Below are 15,081 nucleotides of genomic sequence, written 5' to 3' on the forward strand. Positions count from 1 at the left end.
CTTCATCCTAAAACATCAGACTATACCTTGTTTTCAAGTGTGCATGGAACATTCTCAAGGATAGAACACATATTGGGACATAAAATCAGCCTCAGCCAATTTAAGAAGATTGAAATCATACCAAGCATATTCTCTGATCACAAGGCTTTGAAATTAGATATCAACTGCAAAAAGAAAGCAGGAAAAAACACAAATATATGAAGATTACACAACATACTTTTAAAGAACCACCAGGTCAAAGAAGAAATTACAAGAGAGATCAAAAGATACATAGAAGCAAAAGAAAATGAAAATACATCCTACCAAAATTTTTGGGATGCACCGAAAGCAGCTTTAAGAGGGAAATATATATCATTACAGACTTATATCAAGAAACAAGAAAACTCCCAAATAAATAACCTCACATTACATCTTAAGGAACTAGAAAAAGAAGAACAAATGAAACCGAAGGTCAGCAGAAGAAAGGAAATAACAAAAATCACAGCAAAACTAAATGAAATAGAGAACAAAAAGACAATGGAAAAAATTAATGTGACCAAGAGCTGGTTCTTTGAAAAGATTAACAAAATTGACAAACCCTTGGCTAGACTCACAAAGATGAAAGGCGAGAAGAAACTAATTAACAAAATCATAAATGAAAAAGGGGAAGTTATCACGGATGCCACAGAAATACAAAGGATCATCCAAGAATACTATGAAGGACTATATGCCACCAAATTCAATAACCTAGAAGAAATGGACAAATTCTTAGAAACATACAGTCTTCCTAGGGTGAACCATGAAGAACTGGAAAATCTAAACAGACCGATCACCAGTAACAAAATTGAATCAGTCATCCAAAACCTTCCCAAGAGCAAAAGTCCGGGACCAGATAGCTTCACTAGTTAATTCTACCAAACCTTCAAAGAGGATCTAATACGATTCCTGCTCAAACTCTTCCAAATAATTAAAGAAGAGACAGTACTCCCTAACTCATTTTATGAGGCCTACATTACCCTGATACCAAAACTTGTAAGGACAACACAAAAAAAGAAAATTACAGACCAATATCTCTGATGAATACAAATGCAAAAATCCTAAACAAAATTGTAGCAAATCGAATACAAGAATGCGTTAAAATGATCATTCATCACGACCAAGTGGAGTTCATCCCCGGGGCACAAGGATGGTTCAACATCCGCAAATCCATCAATGTGATATACATCACATAAACAAAATAAAGGACGAAAATCATATGATTATATCAATTGATGCAGAAAAAGCTTTTGACAAGATACAGCATCCATTTATGATTAAAACACTTAATAAAATAGGTATAGAAGGAAAATACCTTAACATAATAAAGGCCATATATGACAAACCCTCAGCTAATCTCATAATTAATGGTGAAAAACTGAAGCCCTTTGCTCTACCTTCAGGAACAGGACAGGGCTGTCCCTATCACCTCTGCATTTCAACATAGGGTTGAAGACCTTGCCAGAGCAATCAGGCAAGGGAAAGAAATAAAAGGCATCCAAATTGGTAATGAAGAAGTTAAATTGTCACTCTTTGCAGATGTCATGATGCTGTGTATAGAAAACCCTAAAGACTCCACCAAAAAGCTGTTAGAAACAATCAACGAATAGAGTAAAGTTGCCGGCTACAAAATCAACATACAAAAGTCCATTGCATTCCTATATACTAACAATGAAATCTAAGAAAAAGAAATACAAAAAAACAATTCCATTTGCAATTGCAGCAAAAAGAATAAAATACCTAGGAATCAACTTAACCAAGGATGTGAAAGACCTCTATGCTGAAAACTATAAGACATTTTTAAAAGAAATTGAAGAAGACACAAAGAAATGGAAAGACATTCTGTGCTCATGGATTGGAAGAATCAACATAGTTAAAATGGCCATAATACCAAAGCAATATACAGATTTAATGCAATCCCCATCAAAATCCCAATGGCGTTTTTTAAAGAAATAGAACAAAAAATCATCATATATGTTTGGAACCACAAAAGACCCCAAATGGCAAAACAATCTTAAGAAAAAAGAACAGTACTGGAGGTATCACACTCCCTGCCTTTAGCTTTTACTACAGGGCTACAATAATCAAAACAGCATGGTATTGCCAGAAAAACAGACACATAGACCAATGGAATAGAATTGAGAACCCAGAAATAAAACCATGTAAATACGGATATGCAATTTTTGACAAAGCTAAAAACATACAATGGAGGAAAGACAGTCTCTTCAATAAATGGTGCTGGGAAACTTGTATAGCCACGTGCAAAAGAATGAAACTGGACTGCTATCTGTCACCATGTATCAAAATTAATTCAAAATGGATCAGCGACTTAAGCATAAGACCTGACACAATAAACTGCATAGAAGAAAACATAGGTACTAAACTTATGGACCTTGGGTTCAAAGAGTATTTTATGAATTTGACTCCAAAGGCAAGGGAAGTAAAAGCTAAAATAAATGAATGGGACTATATGAAACTTAAAAGCTTCTGCACAGCAAAAGAAACCATCAATAAAATAAAGAGGTAACCAACTGAATGGGAGAAGATTTTTGGAAACAGTGCCTCCAGTAAAGGGCTAATATCCAAAATATACAAGGAGCTCATGCAACTCAACAACAAAAAAACAAACAACCCAATTGAAAAATGGGCAGAGGACCTGAAGAGACATTTCTCCAAAGAGGACATACAAATGGCAAATAGACATGTGAAAAAATGCTCAACATCTCTAACCACCAGAGAAATGCAAATAAAAACCACAATGAGATATCACCTCACCCCTGTCAGAATGGCGACCATGAACAAGACAAACAGTAATAAGTGTTGGAGAGGCTGTGGAGAAAAAGGAACCCTCATACATTGTTGGTGGGAATGCAGACTGGTGCAGTCACTATGGAAGGCAGTGTGGAGGTTCCTCAAAAAATTATGAATAGAATTACCACATGACCCAGCAATCCCTCCCCTGGGTATCTACCCAAAAAATCTGAAAACATTTATCCATAAAGACACGTGTGCGCGAATGTTCATTGAAGCTTGTTTACTGTGGCCAAGACATGGAAACAACCAAAATGTCCTTCGATAGATGAATGGATAAAGAAGTCGTGGTATATATACAGAGTGGAATACTATTCAGCGATAAGAAAAGATGAAACAGGACTATTTGTGACAATATGGATGGATCTTGAGAGTATAATGCTAAGCGAAATAAGTCAGACAGAAAAAGCAGAGATCCATATGATTTCACTGGTGTGTGGTATATAAATCAAAAACAACAGAAGAACAAGATAAACAAATGAAGAAACAAAAATTCATAGACACAGATAATAGTTTAGTCGTTACCAGAGGGTAACGAGGAGGGTGGTCGTAGATGAGGGTAAAGGGTATCCAATATGTGGTGAAGGAAAGAGAACGGACTCTGGATGGTGAACATACAATGGGATTTATAGATGATGTAAAACAGAATTGTACACCTAAAGTCTATGTAATTTGACTAATAATTGTCACCCCAATAAACTTAAAAAAAAAAAAAAGTGTCTGGACACTGATGGTAGCCACTCTGAACACTTCTTGTCATTGCAGAAGTCAAATGTGACATGTATTCTTTTTTTGTTATCTGTATATATTGAGTATTACAATTTTAATAGTTTTTTTTCCTTTCTTAAAATGTGTACACATTTTTTGTACACTTAATTGGATGAGAAATTAATGTTTATTTTGTGTTCAGGGACTCACACTGATCACTTTTGTCACATTTCTTAACATACAGCCTGAGGTATTGTTTTTCAAGTTCTCATTGTTGATTAAATGAGGTCAAGCACTTTGAAAATGGGAATGCATTATAAATGTCTGAGATCATTACTTGTTATTAGCTTAGTGTTGGTTGTGAAATGCTCTTGTTGGAGAATGTTGAACTTTCTCTTTTATATGAAGATATTATTGGTGTCCTCCCTTCTCTGAAATGATTCTAACACTCACTTTGATTTCTAGATGAAGCACATTTTTGAACCTGATAACTATTCAATCTCCAGGCTGCCTTGTGTCCAGTATTCTTCAAACAAACAAACAAACAAACAAAAAGCAAAGTAAAACAGTCATCAGGAGCAGTCAAAATGGTAGCTGTAGTCTGTCTTTTTGTTTCTGAGATAAGGAGTCCTCCTCATTTTACTCATTTTGGGTAAACTGTCAGTCCTTTTCTTCCTGTTTTAAGCAGGAAGTGCTGATAGCATTATATATAAATAAGTACTCCACGTTGCATAACTGTTGCCTCCTTTCAAATTTTAAGAGTGTGTCAAACAGTCTTGTTGTATTTAATAGGTACTCAGGAGAGCCAGTCAGAGGCTAGAAATCTAGAAAGCCCTTTCCACACTGTGTATGTTTTCTTGGGAGAATGGTTTATCTGCCAAACATGTAAAATTGAAACTAAACTTGTCAGTCTAGCAGTGTCAGCCTTGAAGAAAATTAGAGAATAAATGAAGTGAGTCCTTCTTGACTTATCTTTTAATTACAGATCTCTTTTTTTCTTTCTTTTCTGCTGTCCAGACATCCAGTACTTCTCTTCTTACGCTGACAAGTTTCAACTACTTGAAGAAAAGTGAATTGGAGAAATCACTAACATTTCAGTGTAAATGAATTTAAATTGTTTTTTTTTATTTCTGAAGTGACTTTCTTTTATTTTAGTTATGAAACTACAAAATATCACTAAGCAAAAATAAAATCAATAAAAAATCATCTGTGATCCCACCATGCTGAATTAACCCACTCTTAACATTTATGTGTATGGCCTTTTTTGCTTTTTTCTTTACATATATACATGGATATATTCATCAACATGGATTATATTACACATGCTGTTTATCAACCTGTTCATTCTATTTTTAGTGATTTTTTTCTTCTAATTAAAGTTTGTTGGGGAGATATTGTTAGTACAGTTACATGGATTTCAGGTATACAATTCTGTAATACATCATCTATATCTCACATTGTGTGTTCACCACCCAGAGTGAATTCTCTTTCCATCACCATACATTGGATCCCCTTTACTCTCATCTACCATGCCCATCCCCTCTTACCCCTTGGTAACCACTAAACCACTGTCTACATCTATGAGTTTTTGTTTCTTCATTTGTTTGCCTTGTTCTTTTGTTGTTTTCAGTTTTATATACCACATATCAGTGAAATCGTATGGTTTTCGACTTTTTCTGTCTGACTTATTTAGCTCAGTATAAAAATCTCAAGATCCATCCATGTTGTTGCAAATGGTGCTATTTCAACTTTTGTTATGGCAGAATAGTATTTCATTGGGTATATATATACCACAACTTCTTTATCCATTCATCTATCGAAGGACACTTTGGTTGTTTCCATGTGTTGGCCACTATAAATAAAGCTGCAATGAACATTAGAGCACATATGTCTTAATGAAAAAATATTTTCAGATTTTCTGGGGAGATACCCAAGAGAGGGATTGCTGGGACATCTGGTAATTCTATTCTTAATTTTTTGAGGAACTTCCACACTGCCTTCCATAGCAGTGCACCAGTCTGCATTCCCACCAACAATGTATGAGGGTTCCTTTTTCTCCACAGCCTCTCCAACACTTGTTACAATTTGTCATGTTGATGATAGCCATTCTAACTGGGGTGAGGTGATACCTCATTGTAGTTTTTATTTGCATTTCTCTGATGATTAGTTATATTGACCATATTTTCAAATGTCTCTTGGCCATTTGTATGTCCTCTTTGAAGAAATGTCTCTTCAGGCCCATTATTTAATTGGATTGTTTTTTTCTTCTTGAGTTATATGAGTTCCTTATATATTTTGGATATTAGCCCCTTATCGGAGGCATTGTTTGCAAAAATATTCTCCCTTTAAGTTAGTTGACTCATCGCTTTGTTGATAGTGTCTGTTGCTGTGCAGAAGCTTTTTAGTTTGATATAGTTCCATTCATTTATTTTACCTTTTACTTTCCTTGCCTTTGGAGTAAAATTCATAAAATGCTCTTTGAACCCTAGGTCCATAAGTCTAGTGCCTATGTTTTCTTCTATGCAGTTTTTTGTTTCAGGTCTTGTTTAGGTCTTTAATCTATTTTGGGTTAATTTTGGTACATGGTGACAGATAGCTGTCTAGTTTCATTATTTTGCATGTGGCTTTCCAATTCTCCCAGCCCCATTTTTTGAAGAGGCTGTCTTTTCTCCATTGTATGTTTTTGTTTTTTGTCAAAAATTCTCTGTCCATATTCATGTGGGTTTATTTCTGTGTCCTCAATTCTATTCCATTGGTCTATGTGTCTGTTTTTCTGCCAACACCATATTGTTTTAATGATAGTTGTCCTGTAGTAGAAGGTGAAGTCTTCATGGAGGGAGTGTGATACCTCCATCATTGTTCTTTTTTCTTAGGATTGCTTTACTATTTGGGGTCTTTTGTGGTTCCATGCAAATCTGATGACTTTTTGTTCCACTTCTTTAAAAACTGCCCTCGGGATCTTACTGGGGATTGCATTAAATCTGTATATTGCTTTAGGTAATATAGCCATTTTAACTATGTTGATTCTTCAAATCTGTGAACCTGGAATGTCTTTCCATTTCTTTGTGCCTTTTTCAATTTCTTTAAAAATGTTGTACAATTTTCAGCATATAGGTCTTTCATATCCTTGGTTTATACCTAGGTATTTTATTTTTTTTGTTGCCATCGCAAAAGGAATTTTTTTCACACTCTTTTCCTGAGGTTTCATTTTTAGGATATAGGAATGCAATGGACTTTTGTAGGTTGATTTTGTAGCCGGCAACTTTACTATATTTGTTTATTGTTTCTAGTAACTTTTTGGTGAAGTATTTCAGGTTTTCCATATAAAGCATCATGTCATCTGCAAAAAGTGACAATTTAACTTCTTTGTTCCAATTTGGATGCCTTTTATTTCTTTATTTATTTCCCTTGCATGATTGCTCTGGCTAGGACTTCCAATACTATCTTGAAAAGTAGAGGTGATACGGGACAGCCCTGTCATGTTCCTGAACATAGAGCAAAGTGCTTCAGTTTTTCACCATTAATTATGATATTAGGGTTTGTCATATATGGTCTCTTATGTCAAGGTATTTTCCTTCTGTATCTATTTTAGTAAGTGTTTTAATCATAAATGGATGTTGTATCTTGTCAAACCCCTTTTCTGCATGTATTGATATTATCATATGATCTTTGTCCTTTATTTTGTTTTTGTGGTGTATCACATTGAACAATTTCCCTATGTTGAACCATCCTTAGGCCCCTTGGATGAACCCCACTTGGTCGTGATGTATAATAATTTTAATTTATTGTTGCATTCGATTTGCTAGAATTTTGTTTAGGAATTTTACATCTGTATTCATAAGAGATATTGGTCTGCAGTTTTCTTTTTTTGTGTTATTCTTACCAGATTTTGGTATCAGGGTAATGCTGGCCTCATAAAATGAGTTAGGGAGTATTGTCTCGTCTTCAATTTTTTTGAAGAGTTTGAGTAGCATGGCTATTAGGTTCTCTTTGAATGTTTTGTAAAATTCACTAGTGAAGCCATCTGGTCCTGGATTTTTATTTTGAAAAGATTTCAGATTACTGATTCAATGTCCTTACTCTTGATTGGTCTATTTACATTTCTCAATTTATTGTGATTCAACCTAGGAAGGCTATATGTTTCTAAGAACTTGTCCATTTCTTCTCAGTTATTGACTTTGCTGGCATATAATCCATCATAGTATTCTTGGATGATCCTTTGTATTTCTGTGACATCCGTGGTAACTTCCCCTCTTTCATCTGATTTTGTTTATTTGTGTCTTTTCTCTTTTTATCTTAGTGAGTCTATCCAAGGGTTTGTCAACTTCATTAATCTTTTCAAAGAGCCAGCTTTTTGTGGCATTAATTTTTTCTGTTGTCTTTTTGCTCTCTGTTTCATTTAGTTCTCCTCTGATTTTTTTTTTTTTCTAAGCCAAGAAATTGTAATATTTATGCAGTTTTGGAGGGCGAGGGGCTTACTTGTTCTTACTTGTAGAAATGATAAGCAGTGTGTTATAGGAATGATTTGCTGGAAGGACATCAGAGAGCTGTAGAAATAGAGCTTCATTTAAATATCTTAAATAAGCACCTTTATGTTTAGTGACTTATGTAGAAATAAGCTAGAATGGGCTAGAAATGTAGCTGGCTAACCAGACTTGGTTTAAGATAGTTCCTGGTAAAACCACCTTGTAGCATTTTGTCAGGTTCTAGTGAAAATATTAGGAGAAACAGAGGTTCCTTTTATGGAATCTGTTCATATTATTCAGCAATTCTTCTAGGTTAAGATAGATTCTTCCCTACCCTTTTTCATCAACTCCTATTCCAATCTTAGCAATAAGGCTCCTCTTTTTCTTTGGTCTTTGAAAAATAATTCTCTTCCGACATTACCCTTTCAAGTATGCAATCTTGGTGTATCTCTCCTACCTCAACCCAGGCCGATTAAGTTATATATGTGTACAGTATACATTTATAGATTAATAAATCCGTGCAAATAGTATCTCATTTTGGTGGCCTACCAGGTACAACAGTCAGTTGGGTCCCGGATCCAAAGGTCAGTTGCCAGCCTGAACCAGAAGAAACACTGTGATATGCCCAACAACAAAAACCAGACTGGCAGAGCACCGTGTACAAAGTTGGCAATTGCTTTATGAATTAGGCTTGTATCACTGTCAATCTAGATTTGATCTGGAGTAACCAAATTGCTTGTCTACAGATCCTAAGTAAATCCTTCTTTGTCTTTACATTCCCACTTTCTCTTTTTTTTTTTAATTTATTTTTAATTTATTGGGGTAACAATTGTTAGTAGAATTACATAGATTTCAGTTGTGCAATTCTGTATCACATCATCCATAAATCACACTGTGTGTTCACCACCCAGAGTCAGCTCCCCTTCCATCACCATACATTTGATCCCCCTCACCCTCATCCCCCACCCCCCAACCTCCTTACGCTCTGGTAACCACCAAATTACGTTCCCCAGATTAATTTTCAAACCCCGTGGCCATCCTGTGGTCACCGACTGGCCTCCAATCCCCTCACCCTCCCCCCCTCCTCTGATTTTTATTATTTCCTTCCTCCTGCTGACTTTGGGTTTCATTTGTTCTTCTTTTTCTAGTTCTTTACAGTGTAATGTGAGGTTTTCTATCTGGGATTTTTCTTCCTTCTTGAGATAGGCCTTTAATGATACAAATTTCCCTATTAAAACTGCTTTTGCTGCATTCCAAAAATTTTGGCAGGATGTATTTTCATTCTCATTTGTTTGTATGCATCTTTGGATCTCTCCTCTTATTTCTTCTTTGACCCAATCGTTCTTTAAAAGTATGTTGTTTAATCTCCACATATGTTTGGTTTTTCCTACTTTCTTTTTCAAACCCTTGTGATCAGAGAGTATGCTTGGGATGATTTCAATCCTCTTAAACTTGGTGAGGATAGTTTTATGTCCCAATATATGGTCTATCCTTGAGAATGTTTCATGTACACTAGAAAATAATATATAGTCTCATGTTGTTGGATGAAGTGGTCTACAAATGTCCAATATGTCCATTTCATCTAATGTGTCATTTAGGGCTGGTATTTCATTATTTTCTGATGGATGATCTATCACATAGCTGTCAATGATGTATTTAGGTCACTTACAATAACTGTTTTGCAAATTTCTCCCTTTAGTTCTGTTAGTAGTTGATTAGTATATTTCAGTGCTCCCTTAGTGGGGGGCATAAATATTGATGACTGTTATATCTTCTTGTTGTAAAGTCTCCTTTATCACTATGAAATGTCCATCTTTGTTCCCTGTTACCTTTTTTATCCTGAAGTCTGTTTCACCTGATATCAGAATAGCTACACCTGCTTTTCTCTGAATACCATTTGCTTGCAGTGTCAGTTTCCACCCTTTCACTCTGAGTCTATATTTTTCCTTGTAGCTGAGATCTGTCTCTTGCAGGCAGCATATGGTTGGATTTATTTTTTTTTAATCAGATCTGCTACTCTTTGCCTTTCTATTGGTGAGTTCAGTACATTTATGTTTAGGGTGATTATTGATATATGAGGACTTCTTATCATTCTATTTCTAGTTCTGGTAGGATGGTATCTCTATTGTTTCTTTGCCTTTTTGTTGTTGTTTATTATTTCAGTTTGGTGCTATTCTATGATTTTTCCCCCTATTTCTTCTTTTTTTATGTTATATGTTTCAGCTCTTGATTTTTTTTGAGTAGTTACCCTCAAGTTTATGTAAAAGAAAGTTTCATATTTAGAGCATTCCATTACCTTTAGTATGCTCACTTTCTCCATTCCCTTGTTCCAGTTCAGACCTTTGCTCCCTCCCTTTTTATGTTTTTGGTGTCACAAATTATTCCTGTGAGTTGATTTCTGCACTGCAGTAGCAAGTTCTCTTTTTCCTCTTTTTTTAAGTGTTTTCTTTTCCCCCTTGTTTCCCATGTATGTTATATTTAAGTGTATAGTGTCCTATTTGGTGTAGGGGTTGCAATTTCCTGTTTCTGTCTGTTCGTAATACTTCTCACGGTTTTGTGTTCTTTTCCTTTTTTTTTTTTTTTTTTTTTTGAATACTGAATAGCCTCTTCAGTATTTCTTGTAGTGCAGGTAGTGTGTTAGAAAATTCACTCAGCTTCTCTATCTCTGGAAAGCTCTTTCTATCTCCTTCATATCTAAAGGATATCTCTGTTTGATGTATTACTCTTAGCTCATAATTTCTCTCTTTCAATAGTTTGAATATTTGATTCCACTCCCTCCTTGCTTGTAGAGTTTCTGCTGAAAAATGTGACGATAATGTAATGGGCTTTCCTTTGTAGGTTACCGTCTTCTTTTCCTTGGCTGCCTTGAGGATTCTTTCTTTGTCGTTGATTTTTGACAGCTTCAGTACAATGTGCCTTGGAGAAGGCCTGTTGGGATTGAGGTAATTAGGTGTTCTATTTGCTTCTTGGATTCGAGGATCCAGTTCTGTCCACAAGTTTGGGAATTTCTCATCGACTATTTGTTTGAATATACTCTCTGTTCCCTTCTCCCTTTCTTCTCCTTCTGGTATGGCCATTATTCTTATATTGCTCTTTCTGATGGAATAAAACGTTTTTGTGGAGTTCTTTCATTTCTTTTAATTCTCAAGTCTCTCTCTTCTTCCATCCATGTCATTTCCAGGTTTCTATTTTCGATGTCATTTCCAGGTTTCCATCTTTCCCTCATCTGGTCAACTCTGCTACCTAACCTGGCTATTTCATTCTTAATTTTTTTAATGAGTTCTTAAAGTCCAGAAATTCTGTTTGGTTCTTTTCTAAAATTTCAGTCTCTTTGATGAAGTGTTCATTTTGTTCTTTGATTGTATTTCTGAGTTCATTAAACTGCCTGTGTGTGTTTTCTTACATCTTGTTCAGTTTTTTAAGAATTGCAATGTTGAATTCTCCGTTATTTATGTCAATATTTCCATGTCTTTAAGTTCATTTTCTGGAGACTTTCCATTTTATATCTGAGCTGCCTTGTTACCTTGGTTATTTATGGCAATTAATGAATTATTATTTATTTTACTAGGCATCTGCAGGAGTGGGTTCTACAACAGGTTAATAGAAAGAGGTCTTTCTTTTGTTTTCCAGTAAGTGTTGGTAGAATGTTTTATTTTCTCTCCGACTGCAGCCTTTTATCTTTTCTCATGCTGTAGTGTTATATTTTAGCTGCAGTGTTCCAGCTTCTCACACAGTGGGGGTATTCCTTTGAAAGTGGTCTTCTCCTCTGTGAACAGGTTACCTGAGTCACAAGGCACTGCTTCCGTGGGGGATGTGGAGACCTAGTGGAGTTCTAAAGCTCTTCCTGCATAAGTTTCAGAGCCTGTTTGTTTCACCTGCAGGGATTCACCCAGATAGGTGGGGACAGGGACAGGGTGTGTCGTGAGAGGTGGCCCAGAACAATGGCAGCGACCACCACCATACTCAGTCCTGTATGCAAGGCTCCCTCCCTTTCACCGGAACTAGTTAGACTGTGAGTCCCTGGTTGTGGGCCACAGTTCTCAGAACTGCAAATATTCTGTTCTTTTGACCTGACAGTGCTACCTTTCCACTTCTAGCACTGGGAGTGTGGGGGTGGGGTGAGTTCTAGGAGGGTAGGGAGGGGTCAGCTAGGCTTCATGCCTAAGCCTTCTGTCCTCTGCTTGGCAGTGAGGGCTTAAACCACCATTTTCACCCTACTTCCCTCAGTCTTTGCTCTGAGGTCTCTGCCATGAGCGTTGGGTTCAGCAGTGTTATATGCTGATATCTCAGGCGGGACTGTGGGTCATAAGCGGAGTGCTAGCAGTCCGAATTCTTCCTGTCCCAACTGTGGTAGCTCCATAATGCAGGGAGCTCGGATCGGAGTTCCCTTCTCCCCAGCTCGCCCAATTTTCCCATCTTTAGATGATTTCAATTGCGCATCTCTTAGTCTTGCCTGTCTGTTGCACAGAGAGCCCTTTGTGGAATTATAGCTGTTCAATTTGTTGTAAATTCCAGGGCAGATTTCAAGAGGCTCTCCTCACGCTGCCATTTTTATGACATAATCGCATCTTTTCTTTTTGTTGATGGTTTCCTTTACTGTTTTATGTAGTTCCATTTGTTGATTTTTCGTTTGTTTCCCTTGCCCAAGGAGATAGATCAGAAAAAAAAAAATTATGAAGAGCAATGTCAGACAGTTTACTGCCTATGTTTTATTCTAGGAGTTTTATAGTTTGGGGTCTTATATTTAAGTATTTAATTCATTTTCAATTTATTTTTGTATATGGTGTAAACAGATGGTGCTGTTTCATTTTTTGTTGCATGTATCTGTCCAATTTTCCAAACACTATTTATTGAATAGACTGTCTTCACCCCCACTGTATATTCCTACCTCCTTTGTCATAGATTAAATAACCATATGGGCATGGGATTATTTCTGGGTTCTCTATTCTTGTTTCATTGATCAATGTGTCTGTTTTTATGCCAGTACCATGTGTTTTGATTATTATAGACTTGAAGTATAGTTTCAGATCAGGTAGCAGGATACCTCCAATTTTATTCTTTTTTCTCGATTGCTGTGGCTATTCAGGGTCTTTTGTGGTTCCATATAAATTTTAAGATGCCTTCTTCTGGTTCTGTGAAAAACAGCAGTGGTGTTTTGATAGGGATTGTATTGAATCTACAAATTACTTTAGGTAGTAAGGACTTTTGAATGATGTTCTTCCTATCCATTAGCATGACATGTGCTTCCATTTATTTGTATCTTCTTTAATTTCTTTCTTCAATGTCTTATAATTCTCTGAGTATAGGTCTTTTACCCCCTTGGTTAAATTTATTTTTAGGTATTTTATTTTTTTGATGCAATTACACATGGGATTGTTTTCTTAATTTCTCCTTCTTATACTTTGTTATTAGTGTATATAGACATAACTGTTTTAATTAAACTAAACTTAAATCAGTTTTAATATTAAATAATTTCCTAGATCACATGACACTGAAAAGCATTTGGGTTAGTTTATTGTTACATTTCTTAATTTATATAAGTACTTAATTCCCTTAAGGCAATAAAACAGAGCTGTTTATATAAATGAATGCTAATAATTTCTTTCAGATGTAGACATACATACATATAGATAGATAGACACAAACTGAGAACTGAAAGCTTCATTTTAAAATTTCAGCCATAAGACAGGTATGGCAAAAAAAAAAAAAAAAAAAAAACACAAACCCTTTTAACAGTTGAAATAAGTTAAGTTTAATCATCCAGATGGCTAAGACTTTACGATTTCTATTTATCCTTGATAAACAATATTTAAGGAGACTGGAGGGTATGGTTACTTAGGCAGGGAACTTTTTAGCCACTTGTATGTTAAAATGTATTCCTTTTGCCATTTTCCCTTTGGTTTGTTTAGGCTGTTGTGGGTTATGTTCACATTTCTGATTATCAGTAGAAAGACCTTAGGGCTACTGAGGTTTAAACAATCTTATTAGACTTTTAATTTTGCCAAATTTCTGAACATAGAGTCACTAAATTTTTTGAAATATCTTGTAAGGTGTCAGGGAGAACGAACAGCAAGAAATTTTGCAGCACCTGATCCAATGGCCAACGTTTCTTTTTTTTTTTTTAATTAGTTAATTGGGGTGACAAATGTTAGTAAATTTACATAGATTTCAGGTGTACAATTCTGTATTACATCATCTATAAATCACATTACATATCTACCACCCAGAGTCAGTTCTCCTTCCATCACCATATATTTGATTCCCTTTACCCTCATCTACGACCCTCCTCTCCCCTTACCATCGGATAACCACTAAACTATTGTCTGTGTCTATGAGTTTTTGTTTCTCAATTGTTCGTCTTGTTCTTTTGTTGTTTTTGGTTTATATACCACATATCATATGGTTCTCTGCTTTTTCTGTCTGACTTATATCGCTTAGCATTATAATGTCAAGATACATCCATGTTGTCACATATGGTCCCATTTATTCTTTTCTTACTGCCGAATAGTATTCCGTTGTGTATATATACCACAACTTCTTTATCCATTCATCTATTGAAGGACGTTTTGGTTGTTTCCATGTCTTGGCCACCGGTAAATAAAGCTGCAATGAACGTTGGAGCACACTTGTCTTTATGTATAAATGTTTTCAGATTTTTTTGGTAGATACCCAGGAGAGGGATTGCTGGGTCATATGGTAATTCTATTCATAATTTTTTGAGGAACCTCCACGCCGCCTTCCATAACGGCTGCACCAGTCTGCATTCCCACCAACAGTGTATGAGGATTCCTTTTTCTCCACAGCCTCTCCAACACTTGTTACTATTTGACGTGTTGGTGATAGCCATTCTGACTGGAGTGAGGTGATATCTCATTGTGGTATTTATTTGCATTTCCCTGATGATTAGTGATGTTGAGCATTTTTTCATCTGTCTATTGGCCATTTGTATGTCCTCTTTGGAAAAATGTCTTTTCAGGTCCTCTGCCCATATTTCAATGGGTTTGTTTGTTTTTTTTGTTGTTGAGTTTCATGAGTTCCTTGTATAGTTTGGATATTAGCCCCTTATTGGAGACACTGTTTG

Source organism: Rhinolophus ferrumequinum, chromosome X (assembly GCF_004115265.2).
Source record: "Rhinolophus ferrumequinum isolate MPI-CBG mRhiFer1 chromosome X, mRhiFer1_v1.p, whole genome shotgun sequence".
Classification (NCBI taxonomy): domain Eukaryota; kingdom Metazoa; phylum Chordata; class Mammalia; order Chiroptera; family Rhinolophidae; genus Rhinolophus; species Rhinolophus ferrumequinum.